Source organism: Pseudophryne corroboree, chromosome 11 (genome assembly GCF_028390025.1).
Source record: "Pseudophryne corroboree isolate aPseCor3 chromosome 11, aPseCor3.hap2, whole genome shotgun sequence".
In the NCBI taxonomy this organism is placed as follows: Eukaryota; Metazoa; Chordata; class Amphibia; order Anura; family Myobatrachidae; genus Pseudophryne; species Pseudophryne corroboree.
Genome location: NC_086454.1, coordinates 239,848,138 through 239,869,334, shown reverse-complemented (window position 1 = coordinate 239,869,334; position 21,197 = coordinate 239,848,138).

Here is a 21,197-nt window from a genome sequence, read left to right as displayed (position 1 = left end):
TCTATCTCTCTTTTTTTCTTTTTCTTTTGCATATATATGGTTTAAATGTGTGCAATAAGTAAACTGTATTTACGAGCTTCACTATCATTTCAGATATAAGCTTTTCTAACACTGGCCCTAATTTAGTAAGGATTGCAGCAGCTTTGCAAATGTAATACTTTGCACTGCAAATGCAGGAGGAGGTGCATAATATCTCCTTCCTGCATTTGCAATGCGATTGCATCTGTAATGAACATTGGGATCAGTACTAAATGCCGGTGGTCGGAATCCCGGCGGTCGAAATACCGACACTGGAATCCCGACCACACAATCCCGACAGGGGTGGCGAGCGGAACGCAGCCCCTTGCGGGCTCGCTTCGCTCGCCACGCTCGGCACACTATTATATTCTCCCTCTATGGGTGTCGTGGACACCCACGGAGGGAGAATATGTCGGGATTGCGGCGGTCGGGATTCCGGCGTCGGTATTTCGACCGCCGGGATTCCGTCCGGCGGCATCTTGACCGGATCCCTGAACATTGTGACCATCCATCACAATGTACATCTACGCCGGCAGACTAAGTAAGTCTGAGCTTACTCAGGCTTGATGTCGCAGTGCGGCATGTGAGGCCAAGAAACTGTGTATGTGACGAAGTACTTGGCCTTGCCACTCCTGGAAAATGGGGCAGACCCCCCATCCCATTTTCCCCAACGCCGGCTGACCCCTTCTCATACTTCCCTCTGAATGCCTCTGTATGTCAATCATGCAAAGGTATTTGCATCCCTGCAATGCATATGCGCATTACGGGTACTGCGCGTGTGCAGTTTCCTAACCATCAGGAAACTGCAGTAAGGATCGCATAAGCGATCTTTACTGAATTAGGCCCTATAACCATTATGTTGTCTCAGTTAAGGTACTGTAAAATAATTTTAAGTAAGAAAATACTTTTGTTAGAAGAATAATATTTTACACAAGGGGCTTTGAAAGATAGCCACACTAAAATTAGGCACTCAGCTTTTTCAATTAAATTGCAATATCTAACATGAAGCGTCTCTAATAGGCATGATTGAAATGTAATGAGCTAGCCTGGATAATTAAGTAGCTATAAAATAATGTTTAATTGCTGCTTAATATGTTGCCAATTAATTTTCCATATTTTACATATTAAACGACAAAAGAAATGGAAATTTTCAGCATTCACCAAATTTTTGGCACTGTTTGCAGACTTTAAGTGTCTAAGATATTTGCTAAATTAATAATTTTATTAAAAATGTTAACTACTACATTGATGTCTTCTTCATTAATTTTATCCTAACATTAATTAGATGTAAGCAATATTTGGTAGGACAGAAATAAGAGAACTAGCTCAAAAGTATTCTCATCAAATCTTTCAGTGTATTGGTCATCTGGTCATAATCAAGATTTTACATTTTACATCTTTGTTGACACTTTCTCTTTGGCATATGTTGTACGATATCTGAAAGTTCTCCACTCACATCACACATATTTTCAAAAAGTAAGAGTAAGGATACAGCTTGACAAGCAGCATGTGTGTATATTTTGGGAACAAAGTCATGTAGGTTACACAAAGATATGATTTTTTGCCAACAGCCCTGTCACAGCTCTTACTTATATTGTATAGATGCTGACTATTCAATTAGGATTGGCATAGACCCAGAGGCTCAAAGTTTAACATATTGGTGGCATACACCAGAGACTTCTTTAAAGGGGGTTTTGTCTATTCTGTGCCAAATTTGGTAGTCAAAGCACTCTCACTGGGTACCTATGTATGGGTTGATGGGTTTGAATGCACTCAGTAAGAGTGGTTGCCATGAGGAGTACTGAAGTGAAGTCAATAGGAACGGGCCAGTTACAGGCATGCAATGCGGAAACAGGAGATGGAGAGAATCAAGTCAGAATTAGAGATGTGCGGCGGGCACTTTTTTGTTTTGTGTTTTGGTTCTGTTTCCATGCTCGTGTTTTGAATCTGGATTGGTTTTGCCAAAACCACCCTTTTGTGTTTTGGTTTTGGATCTGGATAATTTTTTGGAAAAAAAACATAAAAACAGCTAAAATCACAGAATTTGGGGGTAAGTTTGATTATATGGTATTATTAACCTCAATAACATTAATTTCCACTCATTTCCAGTCTATTCTGAACACCTCCCACCTCACAATATTGTTTTTAGGCCAAAGGTGGCTGGATGACTAAGCTAAGCAAGACAAGTGTGCGGCACAAACACATGGCCAATCTAGGAGTGGCACTGCAGTTACAGACAGGATGGCAGATTTAAAAAATAGGCCCCAAAAAGCACATGATGCAAAGAAGAAAAAGAGGTTCAGTGAGGTAGCTGGATGGCTAAGCTAAGCGACACAAGTGTGCAGCACAGACACCTGGCCCATCTAGAAGTGGCACTGCAGTTGCAGACAGGATATCACTTAAAAAAACTAGGCCCCAAACAGCACATCATGCAAAGAAGTTAAAGAGGTGCATTGAGGTAGCTATATGACTAAGCTAAGCAACAAGAGTGTGTGGCACAAACACCTAGCCCATCTAGGAGTGGCACTGCAGTGGCAGACAGGATGGCACTTAAAAAAACTAGTCCCCAAACAGCACATCATGAAAAGAAGTAAAAGAGGTGAACCAAGGTTGCTGGATGGCTAAGCTAAGCAACACAAGTGTGGGGCACAAACACCAGGCCCATCTAGGAGTGGCACTGCAGTTGCAGACAGGATGGCACTTACAAAAACATAGTCCACAAACAGCACATCATGCAAAGAAGTAAAAGAGGTGCAATGAGGTAGCTGTATGGCTAAGCTAAGTGACACGAGTGTGCGGCACAAACACCTGGCCCATCTAGGGTTGGCACTGCAGTCCCACTGCACTAATGGCGGATACCGGATGCATGTTTAACACCAACATAGCTGTAAAGGCCTCAGATATCTGCTTTGCAACAGGGTGACTGTTGTCATATTTCATCTTCCACGCAAAGGACTGTTGGACAGTCAATTTCTTAGTTGAAGTAGTACAAGTGGTCTTCCGACTTCCCCTCTGGGATGACGATCGACTCCCAGCAGCAACAACAGCAGCAGCAGTGGCAGCAGTAGGCGGAAGTGGTTCTTGATCTTTCCCTATTTTATCCTCCGAATTTTTGTTCTCCATTATTTTTCTGGAGTTATATAACAAAATGCAGCAAAGGAGAGCGTACCTCTACACCACAAATGGCAAACCATGTAAAAATTATTTGGATTAAATATTAATAACCCCTTTATTTGGAGTAAATAATATACAGCACAGGGCAGCACCACTGAACTTAAATGGCAGCACCATTGGACTGGACTTATATGGCAGTACCACTGGACTGGATTTATATGGCAGTACCACTGGACTTATACGGCAGTATCACTGGACATAAATGGCAGTATCACTGGACTTATACTGCAGTATAACTAGATATATATACAGCAGTATCACTGGACTGGATTTAAACAGCAGTATCACTGGACACATACGGCAGTATCACTGGACTTATATGGCAGTATTACTGGACTGGATTTATACGCCAGTACCACTGGATTTATACGGCAATACCACTGGACATATACGGCAGTATCACTGGAATAATATGGCAGTACCACTGGACATATACGGCAGTATCACTGGACTGGATTTATACGCCAGTATCACTGGATTTATACGGTAGTATCACTGGATTTATACGCCAGTACCGCTGGAATTATACGACAGTATCACTGGATTTATACTCCAATACCACTGGATTTATATGGCAGTACCACTGGACATATACGGCAGTATCACTTAATTTATATGGCAGTACCACTAGACATATACGGCAGTATCACTGGAATTATATGGCAGTACCACTGGATATATACGGCAGTATCACAGGATTTATACCGCAGTACCGCTGGACATATACGGCAGTATCACTGGACGTATACGGCAGTACCACTGGACATATATACGGCAGTACCACTGGACATATTCAGCAGCACAGGGACGCCACCACTGGACTGATGCAGGACAACAAAGCACCACTGCAATGGACTGGACTTACACAGCAGCACTGGACATATGGCAGCAGAGGACACGACCACTGTGACTGGACTGTTACAGCACAATACACCACCACTGGACTGATGCAACACAACACAGCACCACTGGACTGGACTTAAACAGCAGCACTGGACATATGACAGCAGAGGACACAGCCACTGTGACTGGACTGATGCAGCACAAGACACTGAAGGACGCTGAGGACGGAGCTATGTCCTCTCACTACACTCTCCAATGCCGGAGTTGTAATGGCGGTGATGCGTGGCTCCTTATATGGAATCCAAACCCCATGAGAATCTGACAATGGGATGATGGCGTTTTGCTTCGTTCTGGTTTCCGAGTCAGGTGGGAAAACCTGGGCTCGGAACCAGGCTCAGGTAGTGAAGTTCGGGGGGATTCGGTTCTCAGGGATCCGAACCCGCTCATTTCTAGTCAGAATAGACAAATATGAAATCAGGAAGTCACTAGAAGCAATAACAAGGAAGCAGGCAAGAAGATCAGAATTAAACACAGGAAAGTATATAGGGAGTTCAACAAGAAATAACACTGGAGATCAGATAGTAAGCCTAATACTCTTGCACTAAATAGTGCCCATAGACATCCTTAAATAGGATGGAGGTTTTAATTTGGAACCAAATGTGATGTCACATTTGAAATACCTGACCCTCTGAATTTCAGATAGAGTGTTGTGGGTCCCTATTAGGCTGCAGCTGCCTTGGAGCAAAAGACACACTGAAGCAGCAGCCACTGAAAGGGAAGAGATGCCAGTGGTATCCACAGCAGCAAGGGAGAGGGATGGTCAGTGAGGAGGACATTTCGTTGCCGCAGGTGCTGCCCAGAACCTGCCTGCAGTGGAGCCCCCTCTGCCACAGGGAAGCTATGCCACTGTACACAGGAGGACTAGCACCACTAGACCTGGTAAGTAGTAATCGGGCTAAGTCACACTGTGGAATTATTCCCTCATCTACGGTTGGGTACCACACACCTGACAAAAGGTTTATGGGGTATCTCTTTTGGAAATTTCATACCAGTTGAGGGGCATGGATATCCAAGGACTTCACTCATCATCTCTCCTTAGTGTTAATACTCTTCCAATCCACCAAATACTGAATAGGTCATTGAGACACCCTGGAGTCACTAATTTTCTGTATTTCATTTACTGTACATCCTAATAGTCAACCAAGATGACAGAAAGAAGGCATGTAGAAGCAGAGAACTGGTTAAGGATTACAGATTTTAGACGAGAGACATTTAAAAGGCACTAGTAATTTTGAGTGATTTCAATCTGAACAAAATTGTTGAATTAAAAAGGGCCCAATAAATCTAGGGGCAATATTTTTAGTAGGCATCATTAAATTTAAATGTTTATTTGAAAGACAAAGCTTATCTTCTAGCTTTAGCAAAGGAAACTTCTTTCTTTTTCTGTCAATGAAGAACTTGTAATGAGAAGAGGATTTTGAAGATTTCTCGTTACCTTGTTCCAAATTTAGAGAAAGTGTTTAACGTTCTTACAAACTGCTGGAAGAGGAACTGAATAGCAGGAGGGTAATTCTGACAAATTTGGATGCAAGCCAATCTGAATGTAGAAGGGTGAAATGCCTGATGCCTCATGGAAGAGATGTGCAAATTCATCCCAAAGTAACATAGAAACATAGAATTTGATGGCAGATAAGAACCACTTGGCCAATCTAGTCTGCCTCCTTTTTTTAACCATATTTTTATCTCATATGTTTCTATGTTTCTAGAGCATATCAGAAAATAGTACTAAGGATGCTATACTCCAAACATATTAAAATTAATTAGACCAATGTATTTCAAGTGATCCATTCATTTAACCCACGAGGGAACACAGTATCTAATCTATAAATCCAGGATGTTTCCAATCTAGCCAGAGATGCCAGCCTGTTACCACCCCATCTTGGTTTGGGTACATAATTGATGATTTTATATCTAGACATACACTTGTCTGCTCGATGAATCCATGGATTAATAAACCAATGCACCTTCCAACGTCCACAATAATCTATCTCAAACAGAGCTTTAGGCCTTACAACAATTTAGTGAGGACAACTCTATTGTCATTTGTCCAGCTGACAAAGGCGGCAGTATAATCATATAGAATATTCAAGTGTATAAATAAGAAATTTTCAGACATCTTTTTGATCTGAGTGTATACAAGTTAAGCACCAATCCTACATTGAGGTTTCAACAGGAAATGAAGATGGTACTATCATCTGCGTTACAATCTAAGCTTATTGATCAGAAGTTATTTGATGTCTACCACCAACTGCATCCTGTTACACCTGTCTTGTACACGTTGCCCAAAATCCATGAGGATGTGGCAAATCCACCTGGCTGTCTAATTATCTCCGCGAGGGGCTCACTATATCAGGCTACTTCACAATTCCTGGATACTCTATTACAACTGATTGTCTCTATTTAACCTACCTACTTAAAAGAGACAACTTCTTTTCTCAGCTTACTTAGGGATCAAGAAGGGATACCACCAGATACTATTGTGCGTGTCCTTGATGTGAAAAGCTTATATACTTGCACACTCCATAATACTGGGTTAGCAGCTATGCATGAATTCTTAAACAACAATTCACATGACTTTTATTTTGACAAGGATCTCTTTCTCTATCTCCTTGAGTTGATACTTAAAAGGATTTATTTTCTTTTTTATGGGGAATTCTATCTTAAGGTTTCCGGATGTGACATGGGGTCTGCCGTGGCACCCTACTATGCAAATAACTTCATGTTTCAGCTAGAGAACATCCTATTCTTCCATAATCCAGATATTGTTAAACAAATTGGGATGTATACTCGATATATAGATGATTTGTTCGCCTTATGGCAGTGAGGTGCCCTGCTCTTTGAAGAATTGATGACTGCAATTTATCATTCAACATCTCTAATCAAATTCACTTATAGATGGAGTTCAGATACAGTTGAATTCCTGGACATCTTTATTCAGTTAAAAGTGGGACAACTAACTACATCTTTATTCTACAAAGAAAGTGACAGAAACAGATTTATTTCAGCCAATAGCTGTTATGAACTGAGTACCTGGAACTCTGGAGATCGAGTGGCAACTGGGAACTTCCTGGTACTGACATGTCAAACTGCAGCTGGGAATGGAAAATAGCAGCAACACCAACACTACCCACTGACTTCGTTATTTATCCTAGTAGTCAATTGGCGCCTGCAGAGCTAGTCTTCTCCTTCAGCAGCCACATTTGAATGGGTTAATTAGGGCCACCCAGACTTCGATGCCCCCAGGTCTTATGAGGTAACAAGGCACCAACTGAGACTGAGAGAGAATAAGGGGAAAAACTAGCTAAGGCTAACGAGACTGCAAATTGAGAATGTACTGGGAAAACAACAAATAATGTGTGGCGCTGCCACCAGAACCTAAACACGAAAACTAAGGCAAGTAGTCGACCCGCAGAATACGACACTGTCGCTACTTATGAAGAACAACCAAAGTATTGCGGCCTAGCCGCATAATGCGACACCGTCACGAATAAGCAAAAGAGCTGCGTGGAAACCACCGCAGAAATAACACAAGCAAAAAATAATAAAGTTGCGGCCTCTGTCGCAAGGTGTGGCAGAGCCGCTAACTCACGGTGACATGAGGGATGAATACAGGGACAACCGGGATACTGAAGAGTTCCAAATTCAGGCTTGCTTGACAGGAAGCAGATCTGGATACAAGCAGGACACGATCTGAACTGATGCAGGAAACTGGAACACTAGGAATTAAAGGCAGAAACCAGTAACTTCCAGAGGCTGACAGACTGCCTTGCAGGAAGCTATCACCGGTGGAGCTGCATTGTCCTGGCTCCCATAAAAAGGCCCAGAGGGCCAATCATGGGAGACCCAGGCAGCACAACCCCCCGGTCCCTAATTGCTCCAGCTGTTATCTGGCGCACTGATCAGAGCATACCGGCTGCTTAGTAACAGCCGGGAATGAGAGTTGCCACCTGGCATCTCTGGTTGCCAGGCAACCGGCAGGACCAGGGCACTCGGTGGTGGAAGTGACACGCCGGTCCTAGCAACAACTAGAAGCCGGCGCATCCCATCACCTCTGTGGTGGCTAACAGTGCCCCTCTCCCTTGAGGAGGGGTTAAGCAACCCCTAAATCTGGGTTTATGAGGAAACTCCTGTAAAAAAACTTTTTTGAGCTTAGTGGCACACAGATCCTTATCCAGGACCCAAGATCTCTCTTCCGGCCCATACCTCTTCCAGTGGACCAAAAAATAGAGCTGACCACGGGAAGTCCAAGACTTTCTCTACCAAGAACTCCTGTTGACCCTGAACATTCACATGAGATCTATCCCTGATGACTTTCAGATGGAATTTCCTGGAAATGACAAATGGCTTAAGCAGAGAACAATGAAAGGTGTTGGATATCTTTAGAGATCTGGGCAAATGTAGCCAAAAGGCAACTGGATTGATCTGCGTGATAATCAAGAATGGTCCAATGAATCTGGGTCCTAACTTGGCCGATGGTTGCCGGTGTTTGATGTTACGGGTTGACAACCTCACCCTGTCTCCCACCTCAAAGGTGCATGGACGACGGAACTTTTTTTCCTGTAAAGCAGCTCTCTTAAGGGCAAGGTGCACTTTTCTCCTAACAGCTCTGAGGCGACAAGTCAAAGGCAAGGATGAATATGGATTCTTGGGAGTGAATGAATTGGCTCCGGGATGACAGCCAATGACTAAAAACAACAGAGACACCGTAGTAAATGAATGACAGGTGTTGTAGGCAAACTCAGCCATGGGAAGATATTCCGACCAATCATTCTGACATTTAGAGGTACTGCAGGTACTGCTTCAGGGACTGGTTCACATGCTCTGTCTGTCTGTTAAACTGTGGATGGTATCCAGAGATCAAACTGAGCTTTATTTTTAGCAAAGTACAAAAGGCCTTCCAGAAACGGGAAATAAACTGTGGTCCTCAGTCTGAAATAATATCTGTGGGCAACCCATGGAACCTGAAAACATGGCGTAGAAACAGGACCGCCAGAGCCTGGGCGGACGGCAACCGAGGCAGAGCAACAAAATGGGCCATCTTGCTAAAGCGATCTACCACCACCCATATAACCTGAAACCCTGAGGAGAGTGGTAGATCCACCACAAAATCCATTGAAAGATGTGACCATGGCCTGACCGGAATGGCTAGAGGCAGGAGTTGCCCAATGGGAAGAGATCGGGGCACCTTCTGCCTGGCACTGTTTTGGCCAGAGAGAATGAACTCCCTAATGTCCCTAGTGATATTAGGCCACCAAACTGAGCGAGAGAGAAGCTCTAAAGTCTTAGTAATACCCGAATGACTGGCAGTCTTGTTATAATGAAACTCAAACAAACTAAAAAAAAACCCTTGCGCTATTTAGACTCAACTAGAGGCAACAGGACATGAATAAACTCAATAAAATAGTTATAATTACAAGATAATTTTATTATCTATAAAATCAATCAAATGTGAACACATAAATAGTTCATTAACAACTGTAATATGCGCATATAAATAAAACTATAACATTACTTAAATAATAATAATAAAACTACTATTGAGCATAAGAGGTGGATCATATAACTAGTAGTGACCACAGTGGGCTAAACATTGATAATGTCCTTGTTTTTAATTCTCAAATAGGACAGTCCCATCAGATGTGCTCATGAATAATTCATGATTAGATATCATATGGTGTGATATATATGAAGCCTTTGTTTATATATATCTCGATGAATAAGCTTATCCAATTGCTCATATAAACAGATGGTTCTCTACTTATGGGATAACCGTTCAAAAGTCATGGAGGAATTGATATAACACCCAGGACTTTAGTGCATCACAAGCACCTGTAGAATATAGCTCCCGTTTCAATTACCACGAATGGCGTCCTCCGTCTCCCACTGAAACTGGTTCTCGTGCACACACCTTAACTGATTTGGAGAGAGGTACAAATTGAATTCTTGGACCTCATTCTTGTGGGGAAAGAAAACAGAATCGTCACGAGGAATTACATCAAACCAGTAGACACCAACAGCTACCTGGACTACAGGAGTAATCACCTAAAACAGTGGAAAAATAATATCCCCTATTCCCAGTTTCATAGAATTAGAAGGAATTGCAGCGAAACAGAGGAATGCAATAACCAACTCGAGAAATATAGAAATAGATTCCTGGAAAAGAAATATCCTACCAACATTCTCGATAAGGCGGTAACCAAAACAAGCACTCTGGAGAGAAATTACCTTCTAACATACAAGAACAGGGAACCAAAAAAGGACTCCACTGCTTTTATCACAACCTACAGCAGACACGAGAAAATCATCCGACAATCAATGAAAACCCATTGGAACATTTTACTAATGGACCCGGTTTTAAAAGACATACTACCACCACAACCTGAAATTATATTCAAAAAGTCCAAAAATCTTAAGGACCTAGTGGCACCAAGCATGTTGAGATCCGTGACCAACAAGAAAGAACCCCTTATCAGGTGTGTAGGTAGTTACAAGTGTGGACACTGTAATATTTGCAGGTATCTACATCCAAACCGGAAGACCTTCTCTGCAACAGGTGATGCGAAAGAATTCAAGATTAAAGAATATATGAACTGCAATTCAACATCTGTAATTTACCTCCTGGAATGTGATTGTGGTAAAAAATACATTGGGAAGACTAAAAGACAGCTGAAACTAAGGATACAAGAACACGTTCGGAACATCAAAAACAAGGTGGAAACACATGCAGTTTCCAAACATTTCTTGTCGCACCATAACTCCAATCCTGAGGCCTTAACATATAAAGCCATAGAACATGTCGCACTTGGCGAAAGAAGTGGTGACCTGGCGAATCTGCTATCCAGAAGGGAAATGTTCTGGATATTCCAATTGAAGACGATGCATCCGACTGGTTTCAATGAAAGCTATGAAATTTCTCCTTTTCTTTGAACTCTGATTTCTTGTCAACCCCCCCCCCCCCCTCCCCCCCTTTACAATAAACACTGTGGTGTTTGGGTATGGCGCTTTATTCTTATTCCTAGGTTATATATCAGTTGTGAAAAACCTCTGGTGAACTAGTGCTAAGTAGACTACAGCCATACCAAAATGGAACACCCACTCTCGTCCGATCGTGGAAGCTAAGCATTTTTATGGGCCTGGCCAGTATCAAGGAGGGGCACCTCCGGAGAAGACTAGGTGCTGTAGAAACAGTGCATGCACATGAGAGTTCCTAAACCAGTGAAACAACTGTTAAACCAAATATTATACCACCACTCACTCACACAACCCCTCAACACTTCTGGCCTTCACCATTTTCCTATGGATATAATCTAATGCACAAGACACATCAACGTAGCACTCACACCCTTGTATAATTATTAAGTGATATAAGCAACTTAGCACAGGCACTTTATTTATCTATGCACTTTATTAATGTATTTTATTAATAACTTTTATTAATATTTATTTAATAATATTTATTAGTCATATAATTCTCTAAATATAAATTAATACATATCTGGTTATAAATAAGTCGGTCATGATCTTTTGGTAATTTCAAGTTTATTTCCTCCATACAAATTAATACATATCTGGTTATTAATAAGCCTGTCATGATTTCTCAGTAATGTATATATATTTTGTATTTTTATTTCCTCCATATGCTTTCCGGAACAACAAACCATATATCCATATATGATCCAAATGAAGAAGTCGCACATAATATTCCTATATAATGAATTTGACATTGGGACCCACTATTGAAAAAGTGAAGCCAGAAACACCATATGCGGTTCACGTGCGTCTCAAGACTAAACCCCGGATATCACCCACTGAATGTAATCCCTAAAGGAAGTGACGCGCGGCCTAACAGAGGAGTTCCGATTTCAGCACGCTCTGCACGGCACACAGAGCTTCCGGGTTCCCACACGTGATGTAATGACGCGGACGTGGCGTCTGACATAACTAACGTGACTTCATCTACGTACTACCAAGTGTGGAAGCGGGCGCATGCGCAGAGGAGCCCGTTCGTGACTTCCTGACACCTGAGTATGAACTTAAAAGCGGACGCAAGCGCAGTAGAGCCCGCCGTACCACCGGAAGTGGGGCGGAAGTACCTGCTGCCAGTACACTGTAAATAATCAATTCACCTACACTCACTAAATTACTCGTTTTTGAAATATGTGATAAGAATCAGCTTTGTTTAGAGACATTTGTATTACTGATATACAAATTATTTAAATGTGAAAAACACTAAGATTTCTGTTCTCCCTAAACATCACTGTGGGAGGAAGTGATGTCACACATAGTCTTCTAATTGACAGAGGTATAAATACAAGCCCTGTCCCAGTACCACACTACCCTTGATGAAGTCCTGAAGGACGAAACGCGTTGGACATTCCATGATCCTTCCCAGACCAACCTCCTGAACCTAAGATAAGCACTTTTTACACATTTACTGCAAACTGATGTGTACCTTGTACTTTTAGATTTTTTCTTCTCTCTTAATCATATTTTTGTTCACATTTTTTATGAATTCTTATGCTTAAGCATGTTTTCTTAAACTAAAATTTTATCAGTGTTTTTTAATCGTGTAAAATAAATATGCTTTTATTTTCTATATAAAAAATCTTTTTACGTTCCTTTACTATAGACACCATTGGTCGCTTGTGCTTCTTGGTTTCTATATATATATATATATTCAATAGCGCCAGACATTATTAGTGGTTATTATGAAACTCAGCAAGGAGACTGCCTCTCAGGAACACTGGAAAAAAAAGATGGCCAGCGGGGGTGTTACTGGGAGCCTGATCCTGAACTAGAAGTAGTTGTGTGTGCAAATCCTGAGTGAGACCGGTTTGTATAGAGGTCGCCGGAAAGATAGAGGTGGCAGGTGCTGGACTTTATGAACAGGAAGAAAACAATGTGACAAGGCATCTGCTTTAGTGTTCTTAGAACCGAGTTTATAGGTGATGATAAAATTGAACTGTGTAAAGAACAGCGCCCAGCAAGCCTGACAAGAATTTCGATGCTTAGCTGACTCAATTTACTGTAGGTTATTATGATCCATGAACACAGTTATGGTATGCTTTGCCAACTCTAGCCAGTGCCTCCATTCCTCGAAAGCCCACTTGACCGCTAACAGTTCCCTATTCCCAACATTATAGCTGGCATCAGCGGAAGAGAACTTTTCAGACATGAAGTCACAGGGATGCAGTACTAAAGACTTGGGGTCTTCCTGAGATAGGACTGCACCCACCCCAACCTCTGAGGTGTCTACCTCAACAATAAATGGTAGATCAAGGTTGGGATGTCTCAGTACAGGAGAGCAGTAACAAAGGCCTGTTTAAATGCCTGGAAGGGACACTCCGCCTGTGGTGACCACTTTGATGGATCAGCACCCTTTCTAGTCAATGCCACAATGGGAGCAACCAATTCCAAAAAGGCATGAATGAAGCGTCTATAATAGTTGGCAAAACCCAAAAACCTCTGAATAGCCTTCAGGTTGTTGGGTTCAGCCCAATCAAGGGCTGACTGGAGTTTTTTACGTTCCATATAAAACCCCTCAGGTGAAATAATATATCCTAAGAAGGATACTTCCGAGACATCATATTCACATTTCTCCAGTTTAAAATATAAATAATTCTCCCGCAATTTTTGGAGTATCTGCCGAACATGGAGACGATGCTGCTCTGGGGACTCAGAATTGATTAAAATGTCATCTAAGTACACTACCACAAATTTCCCCAGGAAGTCGCGGAAGACATTGTTAATCAGATCCTGGAACACTGTGGGGGTGTTGGAAAGGTCAAACGGCATCACAAGGTATTCATAGTGCCTGGATTGCGTACTAAAAGCCATTTTACACTCATCACCAGATCTTATTCGGATGAGGTTGTATGCTCTCCTGAGGTCAATTTTAGAAAAAATTACTGTGGTGTGGATTTGGTCAAACAACATGGAGATGAGTGGTAAAGGGTAAGTGTTTTTGACCGTAATCTTATTCAGGGCCCAATAGTCAATGCAGGGTCTCAGGGATCCGTCCTTCCTTTCTACAAAAAAGAACCCTGCACTCAAAGGAGACTTTGATGGCCTAATAAACCCGTTCTTCAGACTATCTTGCACATAATCGTCCATGGCCTTGGTTTCAGGGCCAGACAGTGCATAAAGTCTCCCCTTAGGTAAACAAGCATCTGGAATCAGATCTATAGCACAATCATAGGGACGATCGGGTGGAAGGACATCCACGTTACCTTTGGAAAATACATCTGTAAACTTCGGGTAAGTGGCAGGAATACCCTCTGGAGCAACTACAACAACTCGTACCGGGCGAGTGATACATCTCATAAAGCAGTTGGAACCCCAATGTGAAATGTCCCCTGACCTCCAATCGATGGTTGGATTATGGTTCGTGAGCCAGGGGTGATCCAAGACTAATGGCACACACGAACAATGGGTGAGAAGGAGCTCAATTTTCTCAGAATGCAACGCACCCACAGTGAACTGCAAAGGTGGGGTCTGGTGGGTAATTACCCCATTGGAAAGATGGCTTCCATCCAGACCCCGCATAGTAATAGGTCTACTAAGCTGGAGCTGCGGACTTCCGAGTGCCCGAGCCCAAGTGACATCCAAAAAATTCCCAACAGCTCTGCTATCATAAACACAGAAACAGGAGACTCCCGACCCTCGAAATATTTCCAGCAGGAACTAGCAAAGAGTCATGTGGGGAGACTAGCTGAAGGCCTATGTGAACCCCCTCAAAATTCACTTGGCTTGTGCGTTTCCCTGCTTATAAGGGCAGAAACACGCTACATATTCCTTGTTGATTTAGTATAAACAGATCCCTAAATCAAGTCTGCGAGTTCTCCTTCAGAGGAAATTCTGGACAGACCCACTTGCATGGGTTCCTCTGCTTACCTCAGAGAGAGCATACACACATGAACAAAGCCTAAAACTTGCCCCTTTTTCAGTTCTCCATTCACTGAGATGTCGATAAATCTTAATGGTAAGCTCCATTAGCCTATCCAGAGTCTCCCGAACTAGGTACTGAATGAGACTATCTTTAATATGTTCAGACAAGCCGAGGTGAAACTGACTGTGCAAGGCAGGATCATTCCAGCCATAGACATTCGACCATCGGTGAAACTCCATTCAATACACTTCAGCAGGATTTTTACCCTGACTTAATGCACGTAAATGACTTTCTGCAGACGCTCCTCTGTCTGGGTCGTCATACAAAAGACCTAAAGACTTAATAAAGGCATCTACAGTGAGTAAGGCTGGGTCATCTGAACTAAAACCAAATGCCCATGTTTGTGGATCCCTTGTAGTAAAGACATCACTATGCCCACCCGCTGAGACTCTGAACCTGAGGATCGGCGCCTTAACCGAAAGTAAAGCTTACAACTCTCCCGGAAGTTAAAAAAGTATTTTTGGTTGCCCGAAAAGCGGTCGGGGAGGTTCATCTTAGGTTCAGGAGAAGCACTTGTGGAAGTTTGTAAGAGATCCTCCTGAGTCCCAACCCGTAAGGTAAGATCCTGCACCATTTGAGTAAGGTTATGGATCTCACTAGCCAGAATTTGGCTGGGACTCTGACCTTGCGTAGAGGAAAAACTCAAGGCCTCCCTGGTTTTTTTTTTGGGCCATTGATAATGTTATGAACTGAGTACCTGCAACTGTGGAGATCGGGTGGCTACTGGTGAGTTCCTGGTACTGACATGTCAAACTGCAGCTGGGAATGGAAGATAGCAGCAACACCAACACTACCCACTGACTCCGTTATTTCTCCCAGTAGCGTCCTGGCTGATTAGTAACAGCCGGGACTGAGAGCGGACGCCTGGCATCTCTTCCGTCTCTCAGCGGCAGAAGTAACGTGCCGGGACCATTGCCTAGCAACAGCCAGGAGCCAGCGTGCCCCACCACCACTGCAGTGGCTAACAATAGCCAACATCTACCGCTAAAATGGGGATTGCCATTCTCTCAGAATATGAGAGCAGCCTGTATTACTAGCAATTCTAAATATCTACCTGCTGAACTGGATAAAATCATGCACAAGTTTAGATTTGGAGGTTACAAGCTCAAGGATTTAAAGTCAAGCAAGCAGAGAAGTGTTATTAATAATTTGGGATGATTTATTGAGACCTAAGGATCATGGTAAGAGTAAAAAGGTTATCATGTGGACTACATTTTATGATTCATTCAGTCCTGTCATTCCTAGGGGCAGTAGGTCTTTATGACAATTTTATCAAATGATAAGGATCTCCTAACATTTCACAAGACAAGACCGATGGCCTGTCATAGCAGGGGGAGCAAGTTGAGGGATTTATTGGTCCAAGCTGATGTCACTGACTACAGCTTATACAATATTGCACAAAAATGAAACATTATCACTGTCCCTCTTGTACTATTTGTGTTATCTCCTTACGGGTCCTGATTTCCACCATCCTCGCTCTGGCAGAAAATATCAGACATGGGGGTAAATTTACTAAGATGGGAGTTCTATTTAAGATGAGATGTTGCCCATAGCAATCAATCAGATTCCAGGTATTATCTTCTAGAAGGTACTAGATAAATGAGAAGTAGAATCTGGCTGCTATGGACAATATCCCATCTTAAACAGAACTCCCTTCTTAATAAACTTACCCCATGATCTGTTACTGCAATTTTCAGTTTATGGTGTAATTGTTTGCACTTGTGGCTTATATTATGTTGACATGACATTGCGTACCTTCAAAGAGAGAATGGCATTATACCATTCGGCCATTAAGGCCACCCTTGAGGGCAAACCTATGGATCAGCCTGTGGCTACCCATTTTAGATGCTTGGGACATCCATTGGCATCACTTAGATATAAAATCATTGCTCAAGTACCCGAACCAAGATGGGGTGGTGACATGCTGGCATCTCTGACCAGATTGGAATTTTCCTGGATTTATACATTAGATACTGTGTCACCTCATGGGTTAAATGAACGGATCACTTGGAATGCACTGATCTAATTGATGTTAAGATGGTTGGAGTATAGCATACGTAGTAACTATTTATTTTCTGATATGCTCTGTTCAGACTATCTGTACTTGGTGGTTTTATGGTGTCCCTTTAGATACTGGCACTATAGTGGGGACATTATGTGTATCTGGCGCTATTGGGGCATTATGTGTATCTGGCACCATACTTGGGACATTATTTGTAACTGGCACTATACTGGGGGCATTATGTGTATCTGGCACTATATTTTGGGGCATTATGCATATCTGGCACTATACAGGGGGCATAACATGTATCTGGCACTCCTGGGGGGTATTATGTGTATCTGCAACTCCTGAGGGCATTATGTGAATCTGGCACTGATGGGGGTATTACATGTATTTGGCACTGCTGCGGCATTACATGTATCTGGCACTGCTGGGTGCATTAGGTGAATCTGGCACTGCTGTGGTAATTATGTGTAACTGACACTACTGGGGGCATTATGTGTAATGGGCATTACTGGGAGCATTATGTGTTAGGTGCATTAATGGGGGATTTGGTAAAAGATGGAATGGTTCGGACTCTGGAACGCCAATGCCGGAAAGGATCCCTGCAGCTACTGTATCTCAGCCATTGTGGTAGGAATGGGTGTTCATGTCCATCCCGGTCTGGATGGTGTCCTGTCCAGGGGGATGTATGTGTTAGCAGTTACTGGGTAGATGGAGTGAAAGAGATTACAGCCTCCCCGCATGGTCTGGACCATTCCGTTTTTTACTCAATCTTCATTACTAGGGGTAGTATGTGTAAGCAGCTATTATTGTGGCCATTATGTGTAAGGAGCACTACGGTGGGCATTATGCGTGCAGTTACCAATTGTGTGTGTAGAAGGGGGGTGATAATATATATTTATAGTTTGATAACATAATATATAGTTGCGAGGTCACTTCCACTTTTGCAGGAGCATGCATGCCTTGGGCACATGCATTGGAGGGAGAAGGGTGCTAGTAGGGTTAGAGCCGGCCCTACCCAAAGAATATGGAATATGGGTGTCAAACCTGCCTCATGACACCTCTTTCTAAGCCATGTGTTGTGGCGCAGCATAAATACAATGCTGCTCACATTACTACATGCAAGATTATAGAGCGCAACTTTGGGCTTTGAAAAGCAGTTTCTACTGTCTGTATAGGTAGGGTGTATTCTATATACCCAAGATAAAGTTGGTGACATCATTACTGCCTACTGTATGTTACACAACATTGCCCTTGAATAAGACAGGTTTGAACTTGGGGACCTAGAGGCATACAGTATGGCGAAGACATATCAGATCCATCACCATCTCAGGATGTCAGGAATACATAAGGGGGAATAAGGTTTTTAATGCATACTATATGGTAAGTTTTGAAAAATTGTTCACTTAACTTAGTAGTAGAGATGTGCGCAGGACCATTTTTGGTTTGGATTTTACTCTAATTCGTAGTCCAGCTTTGGATGTGGATTTGACAAACCCTCATGAATGGTTTTGGATTTTGATTTAGCTTTAGGCTTTATTCAAAAATTTACAAAAAAACTAAAATCAAATAATTTTGGCCTCTTTTGTTCCTAGAGTAGTATTAACGTCAATTACATTAATTTTCAGTAATTTCCAGTCAATTCTGACCACCTCACAGCTCCCAATATTGTTTTCATCATAATTGACCAAAGGCTGCAGCGAGCTGTGTAGTTACTAAGGGGTTACGGTCGTTAGGTCGACCACTATTGATGGACATGCATTAGGTCGACATGGTCACGACTCACTAGGTTGACATGAACTAGGTTGACATGGAAAAGGGTCGACATGCATTTTTCACTTTTTTTCATACTTTACGATCCACGTGGACTACGATTGGGAATAGTAACCTGTGCCAAGCGCAGTGGCAGCGGAACGAGGCACCTTGCCTGAAGCATGGCGAGTGAAAGAAAACTACACACAAAAAAGTATAACTCATGTCAACCTTTTTCCATGTCAACCATGTTCATGTCAACTAATAGTGGTCGACCTAATGACTGTTGACCTAAGTGTGGTCAACCTAATGACCCATACCCTTACTAAGCGACAGAGCACAGTGGCACAAGCACACATTTTTATTAATATTTCTCTGACGTCCTAAGTGGATGCTGGGGACTCCGTCAGGACCATGGGGATTAGCAGCTCCGCAGGAGACAGGGCACAAAAGTAAAAGCTTTAGGATCAGGTGGTGTGCACTGGCTCCTCCCCCTATGACCCTCCTCCAAGCCTCAGTTAGATTTTTGTGCCCGGCCGAGAAGGGTGCAATCTAGGTGGCTCTCCTAAAGAGCTGCTTAGAGTAAAAGTTTGTTAGGTTTTTTATTTTCAGTGAGTCCTGCTGGCAACAGGCTCACTGCTACGAGGGACTTAGGGGAGAGAAGTGAACTCACCTGCGTGCAGGATGGATTGGCTTCTTAGGCTACTGGACACCATTAGCTCCAGAGGGAGTCGGAACACAGGTCTCACCCTGGGGTTCGTCCCGGAGCCGCGCCGCCGACCCCCCTTGCAGATGCCGAAAAGTGAAGGTCCAGAAACGGCGGCAGAAGACTCTTTAGTCTTCATAAGGTAGCGCACAGCACTGCAGCTGTGCGCCATTGTTGTCAGCACACTTCATAGCAGCGGTCACTGAGGGTGCAGGGCGCTGGGGGGGGGCGCCCTGGGCAGCAATGATAGTACCTTATTCTGGCTAAAAATACATCACATATAGCCCCTGGGGGCTATATGGATGTATTTAACCCCTGCCAGGTCTCAGAAAAACGGGAGAAGAAGCCCGCCGAAAAGGGGGCGGGGCCTATTCTCCTCAGCACACAGCGCCATTTTCCCTCACAGAAATGCTGGTGGGAAGGCTCCCAGGCTCTCCCCTGCACTGCACTACAGAAACAGGGTTAAAACAGAGAGGGGGGGCACTTATTTGGCGATATGTATATATATATTAAAATGCTATAAGGGAAAAACACTTATATAAAGGTTGTCCCTGTATAATTATAGCGTTTTTGGTGTGTGCTGGCAAACTCTCCCTCTGTCTCCCCAAAGGGCTAGTGGGGTCCTGTCCTCTATCAGAGCATTCCCTGTGTGTGTGCTGTGTGTCGGTACGTGTGTGTCGACATGTATGAGGACGATGTTGGTGAGGAGGCGGAGCAATTGCCTGAAATGGTGATGTCACTCTCTAGGGAGTCGACACCGGAATGGATGGCTTATTTAAGGAATTACGTGATAATGTCAACACGCTGCAAGGTCGGTTGACGACATGAGACGGCCGGCAAACAAATTAGTACCTGTCCAGGCGTCTAAAACACCGTCAGGGGCTGTAAAACGCTCATTTACCTCAGTCGGTCGACACAGACACAGACACTGACACTGACTCCAGTGTCGACGGTGAAGAAACAAACGTATTTTCCTTTAGGGCCACACGTTACATGTTAAGGGCAATGAAGGAGGTGTTACATATTTCTGATACTACAAGTACCACAAGAAGGGTATTATGTGGGGTGTGAAAAAACTACCTGTAGTTTTTCCTGAATCAGATAAATTAAATGAAGTGTGTGATGATGCGTGGGTTTCCCCCGATAGAAAATTATTGGCGGTATACCCTTTCCCGCCAGAAGTTAGGGCGCGCTGGGAAACACCCTTTAGGGTGGATAAGGTGCTCACACGCTTATCAAAACAAGTGGCGGTACCGTCTCCAGATAGGGCCGCCCTCAAGGAGCCAGCTGAGAGGCTGGAAAATATCCTAAAAAGGTATATACACACATACTGGTGTTATACTGCGACCAGCGATCGCCTCAGCCTGGATGTGCAGCGCTGGGGTGGCTTGGTCCGATTCCCTGACTGAAAATATTGATACCCTTGACAGGGACAGTATTTTATTGACTATAGAGCATTTAAAGGATGCATTTCTATATATGCGAGATGCACAGAGGGATATTTGCACTCTGGCATCAAGAGTAAGTGCGATGTCCATATCTGCCAGAAGATGTTTATGGACACGACAGTGGTCAGGTGATGCAGATTCCAAACGGCACATGGAAGTATTGCCGTGTAAAGGGGAGGAGTTATTTGGGGTCGGTCCATCGGACCTGGTGGCCTCGGCAACAGCTGGAAAATCCACCTTTTT